The sequence below is a fragment of the Lissotriton helveticus genome, chromosome 6 (assembly GCF_964261635.1).
Source record: "Lissotriton helveticus chromosome 6, aLisHel1.1, whole genome shotgun sequence".
Taxonomy (NCBI): Eukaryota; Metazoa; Chordata; class Amphibia; order Caudata; family Salamandridae; genus Lissotriton; species Lissotriton helveticus.
In genome coordinates, this window is record NC_136067.1 from 1,905,490,288 (window position 1) to 1,905,514,746 (window position 24,459).

The window sequence follows — 24,459 nt, forward strand, 5'->3', positions numbered from 1 at the left end:
GAAGGGTGGGAGTTGGGGTGGGGGAATTGGTGGGGGGCAGGGGGGAAGGTCGAAATGGTCACACCAGAATTGCGTGGATACATGTGTGCAGGATGTTGGGAGTCGCGAGGCGGATGTTTCAATTAGAAGTGAGCACTGCTATGAAGTGGGATAAAAGCCTTAAACTGATGAGCTGGAACGTCAACGGACTGGGGGACAAACTTAAAAGAACCATTGTGTTGCAATTTGTTAAAAGACACCTCCCAGATGTGGTACTTCTGCAGGAAACGCACCTACTGGGCAACGCTTGCCAAGCACTCAACAGGTGGGGATACTCCTTGGCGGTTCACGCTGGCTTCACCTCCGGGTCAAGAGGGGTGGGTATACTGCTACGTCGCACACTTTCCTTGGTCATAGACCATGTAGACTCAGACCCTTTAGGATGCTTTGCAGCTCTTTCAGGGCGCTGGGAGGGACGCAGGATAAATTTAGTCACAACCTATATCCCACCTGGTCTCCAAACCCAATCATACCAGGACTTGGGCAAGCTGCTCCTTTCTCTTCCTGAGGGGCTCCTTCTGGTGGGGGGATACTTTAACGCAGTGGTCTCGGGAACCCTTGACAGGCACCCCCCAGGAATAAGCACACGGGCCATATGTGGCTGTCTGACTTCCTCGAGACCTTCGGTCTCACCGACCTCTTGCGTGTCCGCCACCCGTCGGACATGCAGTACACTTTCTACTCCGGCCCACACCGTTCATTTTCCCGCATAGACTACATATTGGCACCTCTGCAACGTGACATAACAATTTGTGAAATCACACATCTAGCAAGGGGGATATCTGATCACTCACTGCTGCTTGCCCACCTCTCAGTCGGGGACAAACAAGAAGGCTGTATTGCGCCGATTAACGCCTGGCACCTCCGTAGCGAAGACGTGAGGAAGAAGCTCACTCTTTCGATTGAAAGTTACTTTAAAGACAATGATGGCACGGTAGACTCATCAGTGGTACTGTGGGAGGCCTTCAAAACCTGACTACCATTGCTGGCCGCCGCAGGGAACGAGAGGAGCAAATGGTCACTATGGAGAGAGACCTCATCGACCTTGAAACTGCGGCTCAAACCGGGGGAGACCCGGTTACAATCCACTTGATGCAACTCAAGGCGGCAGTATATAAGGCCTTGGCCACTGATGCAGCTAGGACAATGGCTAGATATTGGGACGGTAGAGTTTACGACCAGGGAGACAAGGCATGAAAGCTCATAGCCTGGCCTGACAAGAAGCAACAGGCTCAGAGAGTGGTGGCAGAACTCAAAAACAACTCAGGGGTCGTCATCACTGAACCCCGTGAAATAGTGAAGGAATTCGCGTCGCATTACCAGAGGGTCTACAGTATGGGTTCTGATAGGCCGGAGGAGGACTCGGTCGCCCTGTTGACTGACATCCGGATGCCCACCCTCTCAGAGGCTGAGCGGGACACACTGGAGGCGCCGATTACAGCAGACGAGTTGAATCAGGCGATCAGAGATCTCCTGACGGGGAAGGCGCTCGGGCCCAATGGTCTGCCGCTGGAGCTTTACAGGCTCTCGCCGGACGGCATCGGTCCACATTTGAAGCGTATGTTCGAAGAGAGTAAGGAGAAGGGCACTCTGCCGCGAGATCAGCGGATTGCCACAATAGTGGCGATTCCGAAAGAAGGGAAACCAAGAGACTCCTGTGCCTCTTATAGGCCTATATCACTGATAAACACGGAGCCCAAAATCTTAGCCAAAGTTCTCATAATTAGGCTGAAACCCGTTCTGCCAACTCTGGTCCACCCGGACCAATCTGGCTTTATGCCCCACGGCAACACTGCACTCAATCTCCGGCAGCTTCACGGGTTGCTGGGGCGATGTCATACCAGCCAGGAAGACGCGGTGGTGGTGTCACTGGATGCCGCAATGGCATTCAACACGCTTGAGTGGCCCTACATGATGGCGGTCCTTCGGAAGCTGGGCTTTGGGCCCAGCTTTATTGGTTGGATACGTCTCCTCTATTCTGAACCCCTGGCCCAGGTCTCGGTCAACAATAAAGCCTCAGAGGTGTTTGCTCTTGGGAGGGGAACGCGGCAGGGGTGCCCCCTGTCGCCCCTGCTCTTTGCCCTGTCTTTGGAGCCTCTGGCCGCCTGGGTAAGGCAAGACCTCTCCCTGAAAGGGATACGATGGGCGGATGGCTGGGAAGACAGGATTTCGCTTTACGCCGATGATATCCTCATATACTTAACAAGACCCCATAAGTCTCTCATAGTGGCTATGGACATCTTTGCCAGCTTCGGGAGAAATTCCGGATACACTATCAATTGGAATAAGTCCGTACTCTATGTCTTGCAAGGGAACCCTCCATCACCCCCCCGCAACCCGGCGCCGGGAAACCCTTTGTGGGTAGCTGTGCGCATTATAAGTGTTATAAAATAAATAAATAAAATAAATAAATTGCCCGATCACAGTAGTCAGGGGTTCAAGTACCTAGGTATTTTCATTTCTAAGGAGAAGGAAACGAGATATGAGAGAAATCTCGTGCCGCCCCTCCAGCGCTTCAGGAGGGACTCTGCTTCCTGGTGTAAGCTCCCGCTGTCTCTCTTGGGAAGGGCGGCGCTCTTCAAAATGATGGCATGGCCGAGGTTTTTATATGCCCTACAAAACTATCCGGATCTGGTCCCGAACTCCTACTTTGCGTCCATTGAAGCCACACAGAGAGAACTGCTGTGGTCTGGGACGCCGCGCATTTCCCTTAAAAAATTGACCCTGGGGTGGTTTTATGACAGCATAGCGCTCCCAGACATCCGAAAATACTACTGGGCTGCACACCTTTCGGCCATCAATCAGGGGACATACTGCGACGGGAATGACCCCGGATATGGAATGGACCGATGGCTTCTGCCAGGCGGGAACTTCGAGGCTGCGCTCTATTCCAAGCCCGGGAGGTACCCACTCACTGGGTCCACGCAACACTCGGTTCAGTTATGGCACATTGTACAGCGTAAGATGGGTTGGGCTGATACACTCACGATGAGCACCCCGCTGGGTCTCCGAGAGGCTGGGAACCCTGGGCGAACCAAGGGATTCCGTAATTGGGACCTCATTGGTATTTCCCACATTAAATATTTATGGGGCCCGGATGGAGTAGTGTCCTTTGCCTCTCTCCAAAGCACCTACGAACTGGCACATACAGAACACATTTGATACCTGCAGGTCAGACACTCCCTCCGGGCGAATATACCCTCAGGAACTCAGCCCCGGACTCCTCCCCACTGGAGGACAGACTTTTGGACGGCCACCTCCCTGAACACGACACATCACTCACATACAAAAAAATTGTCAATAACTTTCCAGACCTCTTACTGCCCCTCAAAGGGAAATGGGAAGCTGATGGTCTAGAAATAGATGAGGATGAGTGGAGGACTGCGCTCGTTTCCCCTAAGGAAGTAGCCATATCGGCTAGGCTGCGGTTGATTCCGTTAAAAATTCTCCACCAAGCATATTTCTCTGAGACCAGGCTGCAATGAATAGGCCGCAGCGAGGAGGGGCTTTGTAGGAAAGGATGTGGTGAGAGAGGGACCTTCTTTCATACCCTGTGGGAATGCCCTATGCTGCAGAATTACTGGAACCGGGTTGTTCGCTGCATGCAGGAGGTATGGGGGGTAGTGTTGCGGCTGGAAGCAAAGAGGGGCCTGCTAAACATCTGGGAACACACGGATTTGCCGCCTCGTGGGAGGCTGTGGGTTACACTGGGCTGTGCCATTTCAAAACGGAATATAGCCAGACAGTGGGGGGCAACGAGGCCTCCGAGACTGGCCACCTGGAAGACTGACATGGACTGGTGCATGCTCCAGGAGAAAACGGTGTACACCCCACGTGGATGCCCACGGAAATGGATTGAAATATGGTCCAAATGGAACGAGTTCAGCGGCAACATATGTAAACCCCACCAAATTGCCTCAGTTGACGAACCGCTCGTACTGTGAATTGAAATGTGATGCATTGCTTTGATTGTTTTTACACTGTCAATGTTCCTTCTGCCTTGTGTCTCCCGATTTGCACATGTGGATACAATGTACCATCAATGTGGTGACCGCCACACCTTTCATGTTGTTAATAAAAAGAATTTAAAAAAAACAAGAAAAAAACAAGTAAAGTCATACAATTATAAGCAAGGGGCAGACCCAAAACCAACTCTCAGCGTATGTTAAGTATATGTTAAGGTATTGCTTACAGTGCTGTATATGACAGACAAGAAGATTTCCTTTAGTGAGAATACAAAAACTAGGACTTGAGACTTTTTTTTGCTCTAAAGGGTAATATGATCTCCTATAATAAATTCTATATTCATATACATCTTCTGACATCACTTTATCACAATAATTTCCTTTAAGGGAACTGGTCACTGCAGTTAATACTTCGATTCGGGGTAAACGTTGTCTGATTACATTCGTTAAAATGTGGCAGCTTGTATTTTGTGTTAGCGGCACAGATGAGAGAAGAAAACGCAAATCTGCATATGCCACATTTAGACACGAGGACGTCAAGCCCAACGGTAAAAAATCCCCACACACATTCGAGTTCATTTGAGATCAGATTTCCAGTCATTCAGACAATCTGCCTCTGTTGCCATGGTTTTATCCATTCATCATTTTGGCCTACAAGCTTCTTGGAAAAATGAGTGCGTCAGCACCATAATTCTTTACAGAGGACACAGTAAAATACGCTTAACTCCCACAGTGAAGTTTATTCAGTTAAAAATGAATATGTTCATACGATTGTTACTATTTGATCAATAAATGATCGGTGCTAGTGTTCAGTGACCAGATCAGTAGTACAACTGGTGCCTGCTCGGAGGCAAGAAAAAAACTGTTTACTTATTTCTAGCAAAATATGATAGTGCTGTCTCAATGACTCAGCACCCCTTGACATCACCGGAAATGGTTGAATGGTACCCTACGGGCCATGTTAAGGAAGATGTCTCGGTGGCGTCCTTTCGCTATACTGCAGAGTGCATAGCTTCCTATTACAGAATGGGCCACTAGCCTTTCCTGTTTGCTGGTATCTCGTGTGACGTTTTTAAATCAGCATACACTTTGCTTGAACGTTTCATCAGAATCCGGCAGGAGACTAGTTGAAGCAGAAAATGTCTCTTGGCGAGACATTTTATGTGGGAAGCACTCTCACGCTGGTATCTTGCAAGAGGTTTTCTATTGAAGATGCCCACTGAATTAAAAAAGTTATGCAAAATTACCTAATGTGAAATTTTGAGTACTTTCTTCTGATGTGAAATGTGGAACCTTTGCAAATTTCACAGGCGTAATAAAGATTTTAGTCAGGCCTAATCACAGACAATGAGAGTTTACCCGCAGCGGGAAACAACCTTTACAACGCAACTTTTACAACGCACTACCATTACAACTTAACTTTTACAATGCAACATCCATTACATCGCATGCCATTACAACGCAACCATTACAACGCATGACACTACAACGCATACCACTACAACGCATGTCATTACAACGCAGTCATTACAACACATACCATTACAACGCATACCATTACCATCCAACACTTACCCTACTGTTGCACCCCCTGGAGTTAGAATAGTAATTTTTACCCCTACACTATCCAACACTTACCCTACTGTTGCACCCCCTGGAGTTAGAGTAGTAATGTTTACCCCTACACTATCCAACACTTACCCTACTGTTGCACCCCCTGGAGTTAGAATAGTAATTTTTACCCCTACACTCTCCAACACTTACCCCACTGTTGCACCCCCTGAGTTAGAATAGTAATTTTTACCCCTACACTATCCAATACTTACCATACATGCAATGTAATGTTATGCGTTGTAATGGTATGCGTTGTAATGGATGTTGCGTTGTAAAAAATGCGTTGTAAAGGTATGCGTTGTAAAAGTATGCGTTGTAACATCATACAACTACCTGCAGCCCTATTACTGGGCACACTCATAGGTTTGATCATGCGTACCTGGAATCCTGGCATTTAGATGGGTCGGAAAATCCCAAAGCTGGTTAAGTGACCGTGACGTGATAAGACTTCAGTAGTCTGGGGCCAGCAAACCTTCACCCTCACTCATGCCATCACAATGAGTACTGCCGTGCGCAGCTGTTTGCACATGTGCAAGTTGCTTTTGCCTACTGAAGGCAAGAGGGTAAGAAGGTGGTTCGCCAAGGGCATTGCAAAAATCTTGTTATCCACATTGATCATGGACAGTGGCATGTAGGAGTCGCTATGGGGGGCGGGCTTGACTGGCTTTAGGAGTGTCATGATGACGGCCCGAGCGAGGGATTCTCAAACATGGAGAGCATGTGAGGTGAACGTAAGGAGGCGTATTCTTTGTAAAAGGCAGTAGTTAAGATGTCCAGGCCCAGTGCTTTGCCCAGAAGTCTTTATATAACCTGCACTATTTCTTCTACAGTGAACGGGGAATCCAGGTAGGCCCGGTGGGCTTGGTCCAGCAGTGAAAGTTGGATAGTATCCAGATATGTGAGCAATTCGGTCTCACTGTGGACAGAGGCAGCGGTGTAGAGTTTGGGCTAAAAGGAAGTCATCGTGTTCAGTAGCCCTAAAGGGGTGGATTGTAAGTTTAGATTGTCATTGAACAGTTCCACCACAATGGAGGAGGTCTGCGGTTTGCGGAGTATATTGGCAAGTGTCCTCCCAGGGCGGTCGCCCTCCTCGTGTCAGCAAGCCTGTGTGTCTCTGTCCAGAAAGTTAGTCTCACGAAGTGCTTCCTCCGAGAATTCTGTCAGTTTGTCTCTGATTGTTGCAAGCTTTGATGTGTCTTTGGATTGCAAAGTAATCAATCTTAAGAATGCAGATGTCGCGTTCTAATTGTGCAAGTCTCCTGCGTATGGCCTTTAACAGCCCTGAATGACTTGCAAAACATGTACCATGGATAACCACCTTCATTGCCTCCCAGAGGGTGGACGGAGAGTCCATGGAACCCACATTGTGAGCCAGATACTCAATTATGCCTTTGCTGTCTTCCTCCCGGAAAGCTGTGTCCCGCAGTACCCCTGGAGGCAACCACCCCAAAAAGGTGCGCAGGGCTGCTTGGGGAATGAGGAGCTCCAGCAGGACTGGGGTATGGTCAGAGAGGATGCAGGGTAAATACACCACCTTTGTGACCCAGGTGTGAACATCTCTGGAAATTAATCCATCATCTATCATAAACCATGTATTGTCTTGTGCCATAATGTATGTACCCTCAGTTTTAACTGTGTGTGAGACTCTCCATATGTCTGGGAGGTGGTTATCTACAATGATCGTGTTGAATGTAAATGCAGTGTTAGGGCATCAGGAAACCCCAGATTGGTCCAGCCGGTCGTCGAGTATCACGTTAAAGTCACCGTCACAATAGTATTGCCCCCTGGTCCGAGGCTGGCGATTAGCCTCTAAATCTCCAAGATAACCTGGGATCATCAGTATTAGGGCCGTAACAGCAGCTAGGATAATGGGTTGTCTGTGTAGAGTACCTGAAAGGAGGACGTCACAACCACTGTTGGTGTGGCTCAATTGCCAATATATGCCTTTGTGTAATAGGATAGAAGCAAACATCTACCTGGTGCCTGGTGAGATTGACATGAACCAGTCGTGCTTTCCTGTGTTCATTAAGCCCAGGGATATTCCATGTAAGACATTTGGTGGTTGTCATGACGCAATACAGAAAAAGCGTGCGCAGGCAAGCAGAGTCAGCCAAAGAGCGTATGTCGTGCAAGGGGAAAGGGAAGGGCGCATGGCCCTAGCTTGTGGCCAAATAAAAGGACAATGCAAACACAAACAGCAACCATACATAAAACAATCCAAACCTACCTCCTAAAAACCCCAACCCACCCTCTCCCACCCCAACCCCCGAATGTGGTTGAGTATGGCTTACCCACCACAGCATCCCACATTAAATAGAACAAGAAGTCTGAGAAACATCCCTGGAAGCGGAAAGTAGCCTGGCAGACGACCCAGCCAAGGAATGGCAGGGTGGCTGAATGGTGCGGAGCACTCGGGGTAGACAGCAGGCCCGTCAGTATTGGTTGGCATATCTGTGAGCTTGGCAGTGCTTGTGGGACTCAGCCAACTGGAGAAGTCCAAGAATATGGGTGTCAAATGCACAAAGCTAATGGCCATGAGGATGCGTTCAAAAGTGATCGCCCCTCACATGTTCTGGGAAGTGAAAAAATCAGTCATTCTTACTAAGAGGGTCATTCCTGGGGCTGCGCAGAGCAGCCTTGAGGGAAGGCTTCTTGGCAGTGATATCATAGGCAAACTTCAAAGTTGATTTGGCGTAGGTCAGAAACTGGATTTCTTTCACAATAAAAGCGTAGCTTGGCCAGATTCAATCAGGCATTTGTAAAGCGCGCTACATACCCGAGAGGGTCTCAAGGCGCTAGTGGGGGCTGGGGGGAGGAGGCTGTCATTGATCGAAGAGCCAGGTCTTGAGAAATCTTCTGAAGGCCAGCAGGTCTTGGGTCTGTCGTAGGGTGGTGGGGAGATCGTTCCAGGTCTTGGCGGTGAGGTAGGAGAAGGATCTGCCGCCGGCGGTGGATATCCGGATACGAGGAACTGTGGCGAGGGCGAGGGTGGCAGAGTGGAGGTTGCGGGTGGGGGTGTGGAAGCTGAGTCGGTTGTTGAGGTATGTAGGTCCGGTGTTGTGTAGCTCTTTGTGTGCGTGGATGAGGAGGGCCTATGGTTCGCTGCCTGCTGAAGTAGCCACTTAACAGACAAGGACTTCAGTTGGGCTGCCTGGACAGGGAGAGTGAGGTCTGGATAGAATGAGAGTACGTTCCCCTGACAGTGGACATTAGACCTTTTGGTGTTCCTGGGCCAGCCTCAGGACCACGTACCTATCTCTTAATTAGGAGTCTAGCGATGATGGGGGTAAGCTGGGGTGCTCTGTCCAAGCGAGCGATGCACCCTCTGCACGATAAAGACAGGAAAAAGGGCCTCACCAAAGAGGTCACAGAGTAGGATCTAAATAAAGTCCTGCATTTTGTTGATGGCAGTGGATTCCGGGAATCCAGTGATCCAGAGCTTGTTTCGAACTAACCTTGATTCCAAGTCTTCATTTTTAGCTTGAATAAGGTCAAGTATCTTGCCCATGTGTAAAAGATGTTCCTTGGATTCGGCCTGTGAGTCATCCATGCCTGAGACACAGTTTTCCAGGTGATCCAGCCTGTATTCATGCTTGTCCACCCGTTGTTTCATGTGATCCAGACGACTGGTGAGGATATCTTGCTTTGCGTCTAGGGCTTTGAGGCTGGTCTTGATGTCCACAAGGAGCTCTTTGAGGTCAATATTGCATTGGATGATCTCTCCATAATGTTCAAGGTCATCTGCAAAGCATTGCGAGGGCGCAAGTTAACGTTAGCCCAGGTAACTTTAACTGCTGAATTTCCATGATTTTGTACTATTGATATCTGAGGGTAACTATAATGTCCCTGTAGCCTTTGTTGTTTTGAATGATTTTCTAAGGTTTTTTATGCTTCTTCCTAACTATAACAACCCTGTAACCTTTGGTTTTTTCAGAGATTTTCTATGTTTTTATAAATTCTATTTCCTAGCTATAACATGCCTGTAACATCTGCTTTTGTAAAGTGAATTTCTAAGTTTTAAAAATGTGTATTTCCTAAATGTAAGCACTAACCTTTGATAGTTACTTCACAGGGACAGTGATTGTGATTGCTGCTTGAGTAAGGGGTTGACTTCACTCAACCATTGACCTAATGTCCAACAAGTTGGTTCTATTTGCCATTTTTTGTCTGTTTCTCAGACACAGCCTTTGTGCTGGGTGATTGCTCTTACAGAATATAGAAATCATACTGGCTCCAAGCAACAGTATCCAAAACAATGGCACGATAACTATAAAATGTCTGCCCCTGAATGTCATCAGTTTTCCTTAAGCAGAAATCAGGGACAGGAAAAAGGACAGCCCCTGTCTAGAAATGTCATCACCATGATAAACGGAAACTGCAATACCACCTCTTACCATCTCCCAAATAGTAGGGCTCAGGGTAAACTAATCAACAGCATTTAACTAAAGAGGCCCTCCCTGAATTTCTAAGAGGACCCCTGTCTCCATCCTCTCTTACTTCCGTGGCTTGGTCTCCACCCTCCAACCATAGGAATGCAATCAGTAAATGCCCACTTTATAGGGAAGCTGGTTCCACTCTCCATCGTATGGCAGGCTAAACCAGGGGCAGTTCAAAATGGATACCACTGGTCCCAGTGGTCAGGCTCTCACCAAACAGAGTCCTACTACCTTACCTGTAACGCACGCTAACTTCACATATAAGCACCAAACACACACAAAATGTAAGCTTAAGGATCAGGGGTTCACATAACAGAGAATTTAAAATTGAGTGGTTTGTAGGCTGTGCTCTGCCTAATATACTAATGAGCAACAAAAAGTCTATATTAGGCCGTGAATGCTTTACATGAGGCAGGCAGGGCATGGAGAGTGGTCCTTTGTTTTCTATGATGACATGCTTTGTTTACCCCTCCAGGTCAGTTCTTATCACCCGGGTAAGGCCTAGGCCTCTGTACACACTCTAGATTAGCCCAATGCCAGGGCCAAATTAAAAGTTAGAATTCCAGTCTCAAAAGTAGTTGGGATTCAGGGCAGGGGTACCCCTCAATTATTCATGCAGGGAACATTCTTGCAGAAAAAAACTAAAATGAAACAAGTCTTTTAGGAAAGGGAAACATAAGTCTTGGATGGTTGAATGAAGTGAGCTCGGTCAAGATTGAAGTAAATTGATTCTTCTAGGGAGGCACATTACTAGAGGTAAAATCATGACACTCTCTTTAACTCACCTATGTCTGGCTCACCTCCCTCTAGAGAGCACCACTCTCTACCACACCCATCTCTACCTTTCACAACCTCACCTTTCTTTACCACTCCACTTTAGTAAATCCACCTTTTCTGCATGGAACCACAGACTCTTTCAACTTTTTTTGGACCACCCTCTTGCTGGACTTAGAACTCTGTGCACTTTACTCCTGCTAAACAGGACTAAAGTGTCTGTGCTACCCCTTTAATACAGTCAAATTGGCTTATCAATGATTGATACATTTAATTTGCCTAGAGATCCTTAGTATATGGTGTAGAAAATGTGCCCTGGGCCTGGAAGTTAACTGCCACCAGTGGACTGTACCACTTTCTGTTCCATCCATAGGGATGACCTTTATAATTTGGTTTCAGGAATGAAATTTAAGTTGGCCTTTTTCTCCAGTAACGCGTCCCCTAAAGCTATTTTCACTGGCAGGGCTATAACTGGATGCTAGAAAATATCGAGGCAGAATATAAACTTTAATCTGTAACTTTTGTCAGGAAACTGATAGAATAGTCATTCGAACACTATTTCCCATATTCATTAATCATTTAGTTCATTGGTGAAGTTACATTTTTAATAAATATTTAGGAAACATGTATTATGGAATGCTACATTTTCCCTGCCTGAAAGCTCCATGAGACTAATTTGTATTAGCTTCCAACAGCAGCCCAGTGGTTGACCTTAATGAGGTGTGAAAAGTGCTCCTAGAGCAGGACAATGGCTTATGCCTGGTGACAGGATGGGCTTGGTGTTGGGTATGTGATCCTTATTGGCTCAGGAAAGACATCTGGGGAGGTTCAAGGAGCTTCATTAACTTGAAAAGGACATAGATGAAACCTGACCATTCATAGTTTAGTGTAGAGTGATACCTGGGAGGGTGCCTCTGTTCCCCAGGCCCACACTAGCATAGCTGGCTGCATGCAGAGTAAGTTTGAAGCCATTCCCAGAGACAGTTTGGCGTGGACATGGGTAAAGGACTGCTAATTTCCCTGGCCACACCACTCGTTGGACACAAGGCTTCTGAACCAGGGATGAAGGGTTCCCCCATTTTAGATTTTAGAAGTAAAGTAAACTGTGGGATTGTTTGTGGTAAGGCAGAATGGAACTGTTGAAAATGTGCAGGGTTGCCATGGGAACTTTTACCCCATTGGTTAAGAGGGGGCCAGGAGTTACCTCAACCCCAGGCTAGTGCATAACATCAATGTGGCACCCTAAGAAACCATCCACAGAACCCTTGCTGGAAGTGTTGAAACTCAGAAGAGTAATCCGCCTAGCTTGCTGTAAACTGAGAGGAGCTCTAAAGAACTGGACCTGCTCCCTCTTGTACCCAGGACAAAGACATAGGGCCTGATTTAGATGTTGCCGGTCTTCCTGCTGGACTGTCGATGTGGCCGTCTGTGGAAGACTGCCAAGCCGTCTGCAGTTCCGCCAGCCAGATTACAGCAGTAATCCAGGGGGTGGAGCAATGCAGCGGTGGTGTCACGGCAGTGGGAATGTTTGGCTCATAGGAGAGCCTTAAGAGCTACCCACCGCCATGACAGCACCTCCAACAGATCCCTGCATGGTGTTGCATGCACCATGTTGTGTATGCCACACAGTCCACGCACACCAGTGCAGTTTTGGGGGCAGATCAGGTGCCCCCGCACGCACTGCCATGGGCAGATATGCCCTGTTAAGGGCCCCTCTACATGCCTTTCTGCCTACCATTTCATGGCAGGATCCCCACCATGAAATGCTTGAAGGTAGGACAGGTCGGAATCTGCTCTATGGTGCTGGCGTTGCCACCACCACACTGCCCACCTGCTTTCCTCACTGCCACTGAATCCTGGCGACAGTGTTGGTCTTGTGTGGGCCCACCGCTACCATCGTGATTAGGCTGGAGGCCCAAAGTGATGGCGGCGGTAGTGCCTCCATCCACCAGTGCGGCGGTCTCAGGACCGCCAACATCTAAATAAGGCCCATAGACTCCAAGGCTCAATTGGCTGATCTCCTATGTGGCTTAAGGGACACAAAAAGCTGCAAGATGCCTTTTTTTCTAGAGCGACCAACTGGACCTAGACCGGAACCTAGTGGTGAGCTTGACAGGAATGAGGCCTGACCACTAAATGCTGTCACTGACATACTAGAAGGCGTGGAAGTGACCCAGAAGAGCTGCTTCAAAACCCCTGAAAATTAACTTCCTCGGATACAGATTCTGCTTGCCCTTGTTGGAGGATTTGTAGCTACATAAAATAGATTAAGTGACAGATTTAGAGTTTGACACAGTACCCTCTTTGGCAAACCAAACTTCTGCCAGGCTCATTTACAGTCGGTGGAACCTAAGTATGTCAGCAATGAACACTACTTTGTCTCTGTCACAGACATACTCCATGCATCCACACAGCCTATTTAGACTGGGCAGACACATGGCCTGTTTTTACTTTCACACACCACCATCCAAAACATGGCGGCAAGTGCAAGTAAAAAGTTTTAATAACCCTCACGCCATGGAAGAGAACTTCCATGATGAGGGAGTCATTGCTTTTTATTTGCAAAAATGAAAATCTCAATTTGGGATTTTGATTTTTAAAATAAAAAAAATATTGAAAGTCTGCTATCACAGTGTCCTCTCATTTTGATGGAGCCGCATGGCACTCTTACAGTGCATTGACAGGAACCCCTTGATGGTGGTTCCTTCTACTGTAAGACATGTCCGCTGAGTTGGCAGACATCTCTTAATTCAGAGTGCGGTCACTCCATCAGGGCGATGGATTATTCCATTGCCCTGACTGAGTAACAACTGAACTCTGAGATAAAATGTATGAGTGAGACAAACCACCTTGATGTATCCGATCCGCGCTCCATCACAGCCAGTCTGAATTTGCTCCTGGGTACTGATTCCATAGGCTATAATTGGCCATTTGAATATCCCCAGGCATCAGAATGGAACCAGAAACCTTTGCACAAGAATATCCTCCAGCATCAAATGGTAGCATCGCTTGAGGTCATGGTTCCCCATGCGACTCCTTCTTGTGTGGTTGTGATGTCAGTTTCCCTACGTATACGTCACCTGACTGTGCTGTTGCCATTTCCTTTCTTTCTGCACCAACCGACGCAGATCTGAAGGTTCAACTGTCATTCATTGGTTATTGGTAATTTCTTCTAGAAATTTTTGTGTGCAGATGTCACTAAAACCTTCAGATTTTAAACCATGTATGACCTTTAACTGACTGATGTCAGTCACAGATCCACATGATGTCTGTTTGTGGTGTCTTGGTTCTGGCCAAGTCTCGAAGTTGTGTTCGTTGTGTGCCAAGATGAACAAGAAGGCGATTCATGAGCGTGAAATGAAACTCGCATTAGCGGAGTTCAGGAAATTGAAGACTCGGACCATTCAATGTCCATAGCTCATCGATCTTAGTTGCGGTTGAGAGCACTGTTGTTCTCCATCGATAGGTCGGTCGAAAGATCAAAGTCAAGTAAGTCAAGAAAGAGCCATAAAAGCATAAGAAATCTATGCATGGTTCTGCTGTGTCACACCTCTCTCATCGATCCCACCATTCGGAATCACATGAGGCACTGTCTTCGACTCAAAGTTGTTCTCCAGAGGGGGATTCTCCTTTAAAGGATCTCCCTTCAACATCTTTTCCTTTTCGGTTTACGGCTTCCAGCAGAGGAGGTAGCAATGTCAGATTGGATCCAACAGCTTAAGAAAGCTATGGACTAGGGGCGATATGTATCAAGAAAGTATTTTGCATTTCCTAAATAGCGATTTTTAAGGAATCGCGATTTAGGAATTGCAAAATGGTATGTATGAAAAAAATTGCTATTTTTTAGCGATTCCTTAGTCTTCCTTATTTGCGAATTCGCATTTTGCGAATTCGCAATTAAGGAATATTTTCCAATGCATTCCTATGGGCCAGGAGGCCCATAGGAATGATTGCAAAATAATTCTCAAATTGCGATTTCGCAATTTGCTAATCGCAATTTGAGAATTATTTCAAGGGTGCAGGGGTGTCTCAAAGACACCCTGCTGCACCCCTGAAATCTACATGTGTGTGCATATGGCGCACATACATGCCCTATGGGCATGTGTGTGCATCACATGCCACCTTTAAAAATGCCAAATTGTGCATTTTTGGTAGAATTCGCAAGTTACCATCAACTACAAGTTGGTGGTAATTTGCGAATTCTTAACCTAAATTCGCTAGCCAAAAATGCTACATACATAGCATTTAAGGAATCGCAAAATTGCGATTCCCTAAATGCTATGGCAAAATAAGGAATCGCACAAGTTTGCAATTCCTTATTTTGGGAATGTTTCATACATCCCAAAACATGCAAAAAGGCCGTTTGCGATTCGCAAAGGACGAAATTCTGCGAATTTCGGCCTTTGCGAATCACAAAAGGCTTGATACATATCGCCCTAGATCTTTAGTGTTAGTACGGATCCTGCTGGTATGCCTTCTGGCTCCACAGATCCGAGGAGGCTCCCCGTTGGTCAGACATTGAGTGATCCATCCTTGATGCCAACTGAGCCTCTTGTTTTGGGTTTGAGCCTGCCAACATCAGGTTCAATGTGTACGGAACCAATACATTTGTTCTCACCAGCACTGTTATTGATGCCGCAGGTTCTTTGCCTGAGGTCGTATACATATCTGGGATCGGCGTAGCTGACACCAATTGTGGATACAATTGTTTTATTAGATACCGAAAATCAGTTACCTTATACTATGGTGTATGTTAGATCAGAAGCCGATCTTTCAGGAGAGGAGTTTATTATTGATGCAGAATATCCTCAAGATTATATTTTGTAAATATTTTGAAAATGCTAGTGGTCTTGACACTTCTCTCGATGTGTCCTAATCCAGTTGTGCCTACTGAAGAGACACCATCCTTTGCGACTGTCATAGTCAGAGCAGCAGAAACTCTCGATTCAGTTTTACCTACACAATTGACTGAGAATTTGGCTCTGACACAGGCTTCATAGGAGCCTTTATTACCATTTAATGAGGCTTTAACAGATGATTCATGGGCATTAGGGCTAAGCTTGGTTCTTGTCCTACAATAAATAGGCAGATTGTAAGAAGGCACTGGCCAGCCCCAGGAGATCCACATTTCCTCCTTCAGTATCTAACCACAGAGAGTTTAATAGTACAGGCTTCTGCAAGTCATACTAATCCAAATGCCATTCCAACCACTCCACCTGATAGGCAGTCTGAAAAGATTAAAGCATATGCAAGGAAGGTTTTTTCTTCTACGAGTTTGGCCTTACAAGCAGTAAATACTTCTTGTCTGTTGGAAAGATATTCTCAAACTTTTTGTGATATATTTGCTGATGTTTTAACTCCAATACCGGAGGACACTCGGAAAATCTTGCAAAGTTTGGTTGCGGATGGCCAGGATACTGCAAAATGTTCTATAAAATCTGGACTAGAAACAACTAATTGTTTGGGTAGAGTATTAGGGACCAGCTTGGTGATAAAAAGGCATGTAGGGATTTGGGAAAATCCATCGCTATGGGTCCGATTCACAAAAGTAATCTGAGAAATATTCTAACTTTACGACTTTTGGTATTCACAAAAGGCATTGAGGAGTAGTAAAGTTAGTATGCCTAACTTTACTACTCCTAAACTGAGAAAAATCCTAACTTTAGGACTTTCAGTATTCACAAAAGGCATTTAGGAGTATTAAAGTTAGGAACCCAAACTTTACTACTCCTCAATGCCTTTTGTGAATACCGAAAGTCATAAAGTTAGGATTTTGTCTCAGATTACCTTTGTAAATCGAACCCTTTGTCTTTTTATGCACCAGCTCATCCTACAAAGGAAGAGGAATGGTTGCATCGTCCTGATACCAAGAGAGCTCTCAGTTTTTATTTGAACAGAGCTTTAGAATTTCAACAGAATGAACAACTTTTTTGTGGGATTCTCTGGCGTAAAAAAGGGAAAGGCAGCACAAAAAGGACCAACATCTAGGTGGATTGTTTTATGGATTAAGATTTGTTATAGTCTGGCAAGAAAACATCCTCTAGAAGTGCACATTGAACTAAGGCAAAGGCTGCTAACACAGCTTTGGCTTGAGGTGTACCTTTCTTAGATATATAGCAGGCTGCAAAGAGGGCATCTTTGCATACATTCACATAGCATTGTTGTTTAGATACTCAGGTAGAAGAGAATGACATTTTACCTGATCTGTCATGCAAGATTTCCTAGTTTGAGTCAGTACACAGACTCACCACCTGGGAGATACTGCTATGGTATCTATTCAAAAGGTGAGAAATCTGTGATTAGAAATCTCTATGAGAAGAGCAAGTTACTTACCTTTGGGAATGCCTTTTCTGGTAGAGACTCTATCTAACTGCAGATTCCTCATCTGTTTTCTCACCACCTAATTCTGTAGAAGGGACTCAAGAAAATGTTTATTTTGATAAAAATGTGTAATTCTGGATATCTGCACACACAAAATGCATACTAAACATAAACATTGCAATCAAATTTCTCAAGGCATGAAATCTGTTGGTTACAGGTGGAGAGCAGAAAGAAACTGATGCCAGCGCGAGCAGGAGATGTATATGTAGGGAAGGTGATGTCACAGCGGCACAGGATGAAGTTACACGCAGAACCATGATGTCGCACGACACCACTTGTTGACACTGGAGGATATTGTTGTGCAGAAGTTTCCGGATCCAGTCTGATGCCTGGACTAGCTATTCAAAAGTTCAGTTGTTCTGGAGTCATTGATCAGGGTGTTTCCCGTCTCTACTCCACATCCTTCCACTATGTAACATTTATCCCTCTGTCTACTCTTTTCTCTGCCTCACTTCTGACGTTACCAGATCCTACAGTTTATACCTCTTCTAATTTTGCCCCAATGTGTACCTCACTGTTCTCTCTCTACCATGTATCTCTCTCTACTTCTCTCACTACCTCAGCTCTCTACCTGTATCTCTCTATAACTCTCTCATCCTACCTCTTTTTGTCACTTCCCTTTATATACTACCTCTCACTCTTCCTCACCACTTGGAGTACCTCACCCTCTCCACTTTTCTTTTCATTCTCCCTATCTCTGGCTGTCCCTACCTTTCTACCCCAATCTAAAACCTTACCTATCTCTATTGCTGTACCTTCATCTTTCTCTTTCTACATTCTGTATCATCCTTTCTGGCTAATTTACCCTTTTTCCTCTGTACCTTATGTCTCTCCCAACCTCACCTATCTCCCTGTCTCTTATAAAGACACCACTTGTTGACACTGGAGGATATTGCTGTGCAGAAGTTTCCGGATCCAGTCTGATACCTGGACTAGCTATTCAAAAGTTGAGAAATCTGCGGTTACATAGAGTCTCTACCAGAAAATCCTTTATTGAAGGTAAGTTCATTTTCCCTCGGGTTTCCCGTTTCGTTTTTGTGTTAGTTTGATGTCATTTGTTGCATTGCAATTTACTCTACTTTCTAATTCAGTTTGTTATTTTTATTGTTTGGTGTTGTTGACTTTATCACTGTTTTGGTACTGCATAAATACTTTACACATTGCCCTGGGTGAAGCCTGTCTGCTCTGTGCTATATCTCCTAGGAGGTTGAGCTCGGGATAATTTAGTGACTTTTAGAGTTCACCCTGATCAGATAGTATTATTAATCCATGAGGTGGGCAATTGCCTACCAGAAATGATAATTCACTTTCTTACAACCACTTTCTGCGCCTACATCAACATCTCTACATTTACCTTTACCTCACTCTTTTCTCTGAACCTCACTGCTCGCTTTCCATCTAACCTCTTTTTATCTCACGGCGGTCTACTTCACATCTCTCTGAACCTCTTCTCTCTCTTTTGCGCACCTTACTAATTTCCTTTCCTGCTTTGTACCTCACCACTTTTTCAGCCCTCTCGCTGCCTCCTGATTCTCTACCTCAACTTTTTCTCTACCTAATTTCTCTCTGTTTCTCATTCTCTCACTACATTATCTCCCTCCATACCATCTCTCTATCTATCACTACCTAACCTCTAACTATACTTCACCATGCATTAACTATCCCTCTTCTCCGCCTCCTCTATTCATCTCTGTTCACCCTGCCTCATCTCACCTACTACCTTATGTTTTTCTCTTTCACTTTCTCTACTTCTTTATCTATCACTATCCTCACCTACCCCTCTACAACTCTCTCTAGCTCACAACTCTATTTTTCTCTGTAACAACCTCTTGAATCCCTACCTTACCTCTGTATTTCTAACCTTTATCCCTTTAGCTACTGTTGTCTCTGACTCACTGCTCTCTTTACCTGATCAATGTGTCTCTACGGTTGTATGATGGAACAACGAGTTCCTCAACAACGCCGACCTTAACAGCACGGTCTCTTCAACGACCACCTCTTAACCACAAATTGCTTTTCCACGCACTCATGAACAACAATTTTTCATGGTAAAAAAAGCATGCTTGGTAAAAGCCTATCTGTGGCTAAGCTTACCATCCCTCTTCCTCTCCCCCTCAGCCCTAAATACACCCGACCTCGTAGAAACTACCCCGGCCACCCCACCCCCTAAAAACTAACACACACCCCCCACTCTCTAAAAACTACTCCGAACCCCTCCCACCCCCTAAAAACGAACCCAAACCCCTCTCACCCCCTAAAAACTAACACAAACCCCCCACCCCCTAAAAACTACTGAACCCCTGACAACCCCTAAAAACTAACACAAACCCCTCCACCCCCGAATCCTTCTTACCTGTCCTGTTCCTGTACGATGCTCCTTTCAACTCTGGCCATCCCGAACACTAACCCACTTAGCCTTAACCACGCACATGTGTGGTTAAGGCTAAGTTGTTGCTCGGACGAGTCGTTGTTTGGCCTGCGCAACTCCAGAACTCGTTGTTCTGGAGTCATTGTTCAGGGTGTTTCCCGTCTCTACTCCACATCCTTTCACTATGTAACATTTATCCCTCTTTCTACTAAAGAGTAGAGAAAAGCTCTGCCTCACTTATGACTTTAGGCCAGCATCTGATGTTTAGATCAAAGAAAGGGCGGGTTTGTTGAGCAAACATTGGCACTATTTACAAAGACAAGGGAGATGGTTATACATGTAAATAATATCGGACATGCACAGGAATGTAATATACGAGATTACAAAAAGTCAAGAACAGGGAGTACTAGCAGTGCGTAGAGCATGTTTCATGTATTTTTAATTAAGACAAGCAAACACCAGTTGATTCATTCTTTTGTATTATAGGCATACCCCCGAAGAAGCGAATTTTCCCGAAATGCATTGGGTAACTAATAAACGTGACATGAGGAAACAACCGGCATTCCTGGACCTTTTTTGAATTGGAAAGAATGGCAAACAAATGAGTAAAATGAATTGATGAGAAGTAAAAAGTAAAACAGATGAAATATGTTGGAGAAAATGGTGAAAAAATTAAGAGGTTTAATGAATTTGAGAGAGCACAAGTTTGAAAAAATGTATAAGTACGCCATATTTACAAGCACGTAGTTAGTTAACATGTACTTTGCACCAGAGTGTTTATATTTAGAAGTGAAATACACCGAGTGTCTTATATTCAGTGGTGAAATGCATAGAATGTTTAAGTAGAGTAACAATAATCATAACTGTGTGAGACTAATGTAGAAATGTTTGGGATGAATATGAAAACCTCACGTTCTCATGTTAAAGGAATAATGTAAGAGTTGAATGTAACTCTAAAACCCAGTATTTTGTGTAGGCCTCATGGCAATTCACAAGCAAATCTAAACGTGCTGCTAAAATAATGTGAGACAAGGTTGACATGGTTCTTTCAAAATGTACTATTGAACTTAGGGTTAAAAGTATATGCTTTATAGATGTGTTATTTTAGAAACGTATGCTAGTTAAGAATGTTTGCTGTTTAAATCAAGTTAACGTTTTAAGAGTGCAGGAACCTGCTGCATGTAAATCAAGTAGGCCAGAGCAGATAATGTCATGTAGTTTAAATCGTCATGTGCTCGTTAGAGGAGAGGTCGTGAGGTGTCCAGTATGGAGCTCTGAGAGTGTTTTATGGCCTAAGATATGGTGAAGTCTGGAATTTGAGGCCCACTGCAGGACGAGCTGTATGCAGGTGCGAGGGTCCTAATCAGCTCGAATGAAAGGGACTTTGTTCAGTGGCGCCTTGCGCAGGCCTGTAGGAGTTTCCAGGAATTTCAGGGGGTATCAGCGCACGGAAGAAGAAGCCTGGGAACCAAGGTCAACTTTAACGAGGGTCTTCAAGAGTACCATCATGGAGTTTGCCGCGGAAAGATGTACCACGTGAGGGGCGTCCCAAGGGGCGTTTCTATTGGAAATGTGATTTGGTATTAGGGAAAGTGACCCGGGAGGAGAGCAGAGCAGATGATTTTGGGAGCCTAAGGAAGCGGATGGGTAGGCAGATAGGCTGATCAGGAGAGACCCATTATCTGAGAAGAGACAAAGAGAAGTGCGTGATCTTCTTAGGAAATCACCACGGCTGACACCTAGAGGGTTAAGATCTTGCTAAGTAGGGATGTCATTTAGTGTAGTGTAGGGACAGACTAACCTTAATTTTCTTTTCTGTAATGACTTTGAGGTTGCAACTTGTATTCATTTTGGCAACGCTCATGTTATTAGAGCTTGTACTTATTATTTTGTTCTTCAGACTCAGACTATTCAAGAAGTTCATGTTCATAGTGATACCGATATACCTTTTGAATCTCATTTTGAGAAGTTTGTATCTTCAGTTATCTTTGACTTTATATTAAATCTTTAAAACTTAATTTTGGTCAGTGGTCATTTAGAGTGGTGTAAGTTCTTAAATTGATTGTTTATTGTGAGATTACCTTTTACTCAAGACAGGTACCAACGATTCAGTCGACAGGAAATGGGATTTGGTAAGATAATTAGTAACCAGTAATCCCGCGTTAGCAGTTGGTAGCAGAGGATGGTTATCTTCTTGAGGAAGGTAATCTAGAGAGGTTAGTTTACCCCAAGGCCCGAGACGTCGAGAGACGAGCAGCGGAAGAATCGTGTGCCGAAAGGTGCAGACGGTGCGAGAAAAGCAGCAGTATCGGAGAGTGAGTATAAAAAGGGTCATGCGTGAACAGATTGCGGTGTTTTGTGTGGTATTTGTATTGTAATGTCTTGCGGAGTTGAATGCCTGTAGTGTGAAAGAGAGAAGGTTGTGAGCGCGCGCAACCTGGTAAACTGGTAACCTGGTAAACGGGTGAACTGGTGAAATCTTAAGTTCAGGCCAGAGCTTAAGTGGTTTTGGGTGTATCGAACATCCAGGGTAGTTGTCGACCATAGTACGGAGGTCACGAGGTACCATTGACCGCCGTGGATCCAAGATAGGGGGAGTGTAAGAGTGAGTGTATGAGTAACGGACGCTGGTCGAAAGTTACTGCGTGTGAGTAACCTATCGGAGAAGGCGATTGTCTGGAAGTAAACGGAAAGACATTTCGCCAAGTTAGGGTGACAACTACAGAAAGACTGTGGGCGTACAGTCAAAGAAAGGTGATCGCTTGGACGGAAGTAATCATTTTTCAGAGTATGAATGGGATGCGTGCATGACCGAGGAGACGAGCTGAGAAAGGAGGGGAACTGCTGCGAAGGGGGACGGGTGACGTCGGCTAGAGCCGCGCTGTGATTGAGCGGTTGGTGTGACGTTAGCTAGAGCCGCGCTCTGGTTGGGCGGCTAGAGTGACGTCGGAGGAAAGCCGCGTACGGATAGGCCAGTTAGTGAGAACGGCGCCGAGATTGGTGGAATATCATCAGGAAGTAAACAAACGCGGAGAAAAGAGAAATTATGAAGTGTTTTAAGTGTTTGAAAGGGATTTTTAAACGTAAACGAAGTGAACATTATTACGGGGAAGAGGCTCCCCCAGAGGGTACGCCAGCTCATTATATGGCAACGAATGTTGGGCTGCATACGATATTGTGGATCAGGGCTTGGAATAAGCTTACGGAAGGAAATGAGGAAATGCAGTTCCCGAAGTACGGGACGTTTAAGTTAGAGGTGTTACATCGGCTAAAAGCAACCATGTCCTCATTGAAACCCTCACCTAGACCAACACAGTTTGAGGCTCTTAATGCATGGATTAAGGCTGCACACGACCGAAATTTGAACAGGCGTCAACAAAGGCTGACGCGATCGGTAAGGGCAGTGCGAGATTCCAAATGGGATGAGGAGGAAAAGCGTTGGAGGGTACAGACTATTGAGGTGGAGAAAATGTATCCGATGAGGGAGGTGTCAGGAGGAGGAAACCTCATGGAAGAAGACGAGGAAAGCGAGTCGGAGGACAATCTGATAAACAGATTGTTAATGGATAGACCACCTCCGAGAGTGGGATTGATAGAAGATAGAGGGCTCGCAAGGGAAGATGGGAATGAGATAGAGGGGTATACACCACTCCCTATATCGGAATGGACACCTAGCAAAGGCGGAGAAACACCTCCAAACAACACTGTACAGAGTGTAGTGGGAAGGTTTGTGGTGCAGAAAACGCCAACCACAGAAAGGGTTGAGTCTGTGGGATTGCCAGACGCTCTTCAAGTGCCTGTTACCATAGGACCCATAGTTTCGATCTATAATTCTGAGAGAGATAGAGGGGAACAACAAAGGCAATTGGATAGGGAAAGGATTGAGATGGAAAGGAGGAATAATGTGACGAATGCATGGAAACAATTACCAGGTTCGGTAACGTGGAACACCCCATTAGACACAACTGTCGGTCCCAATTCAGAACAGGGAGGTCCGAGAGGACCAATGGATCTAAGGGGACCGCGGCCAAGATCTTTTTCAGAGTTAAGAGCTGATTTGAGGGAATGGGACGGGTCCATAGTATCTCCGAGTAACAGGACAAGAACGGAACCAGAGTGGGAAAGCAGGGGTAACGGGACAGTATCTCATTGTGGGGCCAGCGAGAGTAGTCAGAGCCGGGAAGGCCAAAGTCAAGAGAATAGAGGGGATGCATGTCCTACAAATCAGAGAGAACAGCCGGAACAAAATACTAGGATTGTAGAATGTGAGGAAATGTCCCGTCTCTGGGGGAACGGAGGAGATGAGGCGGTACGGGCTTTCCAGAATAGGTTTAGGTGCCTTCATCATACCCTTGGGGAAGACGTTCAACATTGGAGAAAGGAGAACAGCGATAGGTCCCGCCACGCCTCGAATAATCAGGAATCACAGGGAAGTAGGGAAGAAAGAGGGAGTAAGGGAACACCTTACCCTGCATCCCGTGAAACTAGCCCGGAAGGGGAGAGAAGGGCTATGAGGCATGAAGGAGTGTTTCACCACCCACCCCGAGAAGACGGAAAGGCATGGGACTTAGAGAGATGGGAACAGGGGAGGACTCCCTATAATTCACCAATACCTAAACGTAGATCTCGGAGCTGGGATGGGAGAGATGCAGATGGAGGAGCTAAATTGAGTGTCTTGAAAGCTGAAATAAAGGCAAAAAGGCTTGATGTTACCAGTTTAAAATCAGATGTTGATGAGATAATAGATGGAACATTGCCTTTGGAAAGGATAGAATTGTATGAACAGGATGAGTTATTGTTCATGGCAAAGGATATTACTAGGAAAGCTAGAGCGTTTCATGAAAAACTGACTGATTTGGCAGACAAGTATGCCGTGGATTTG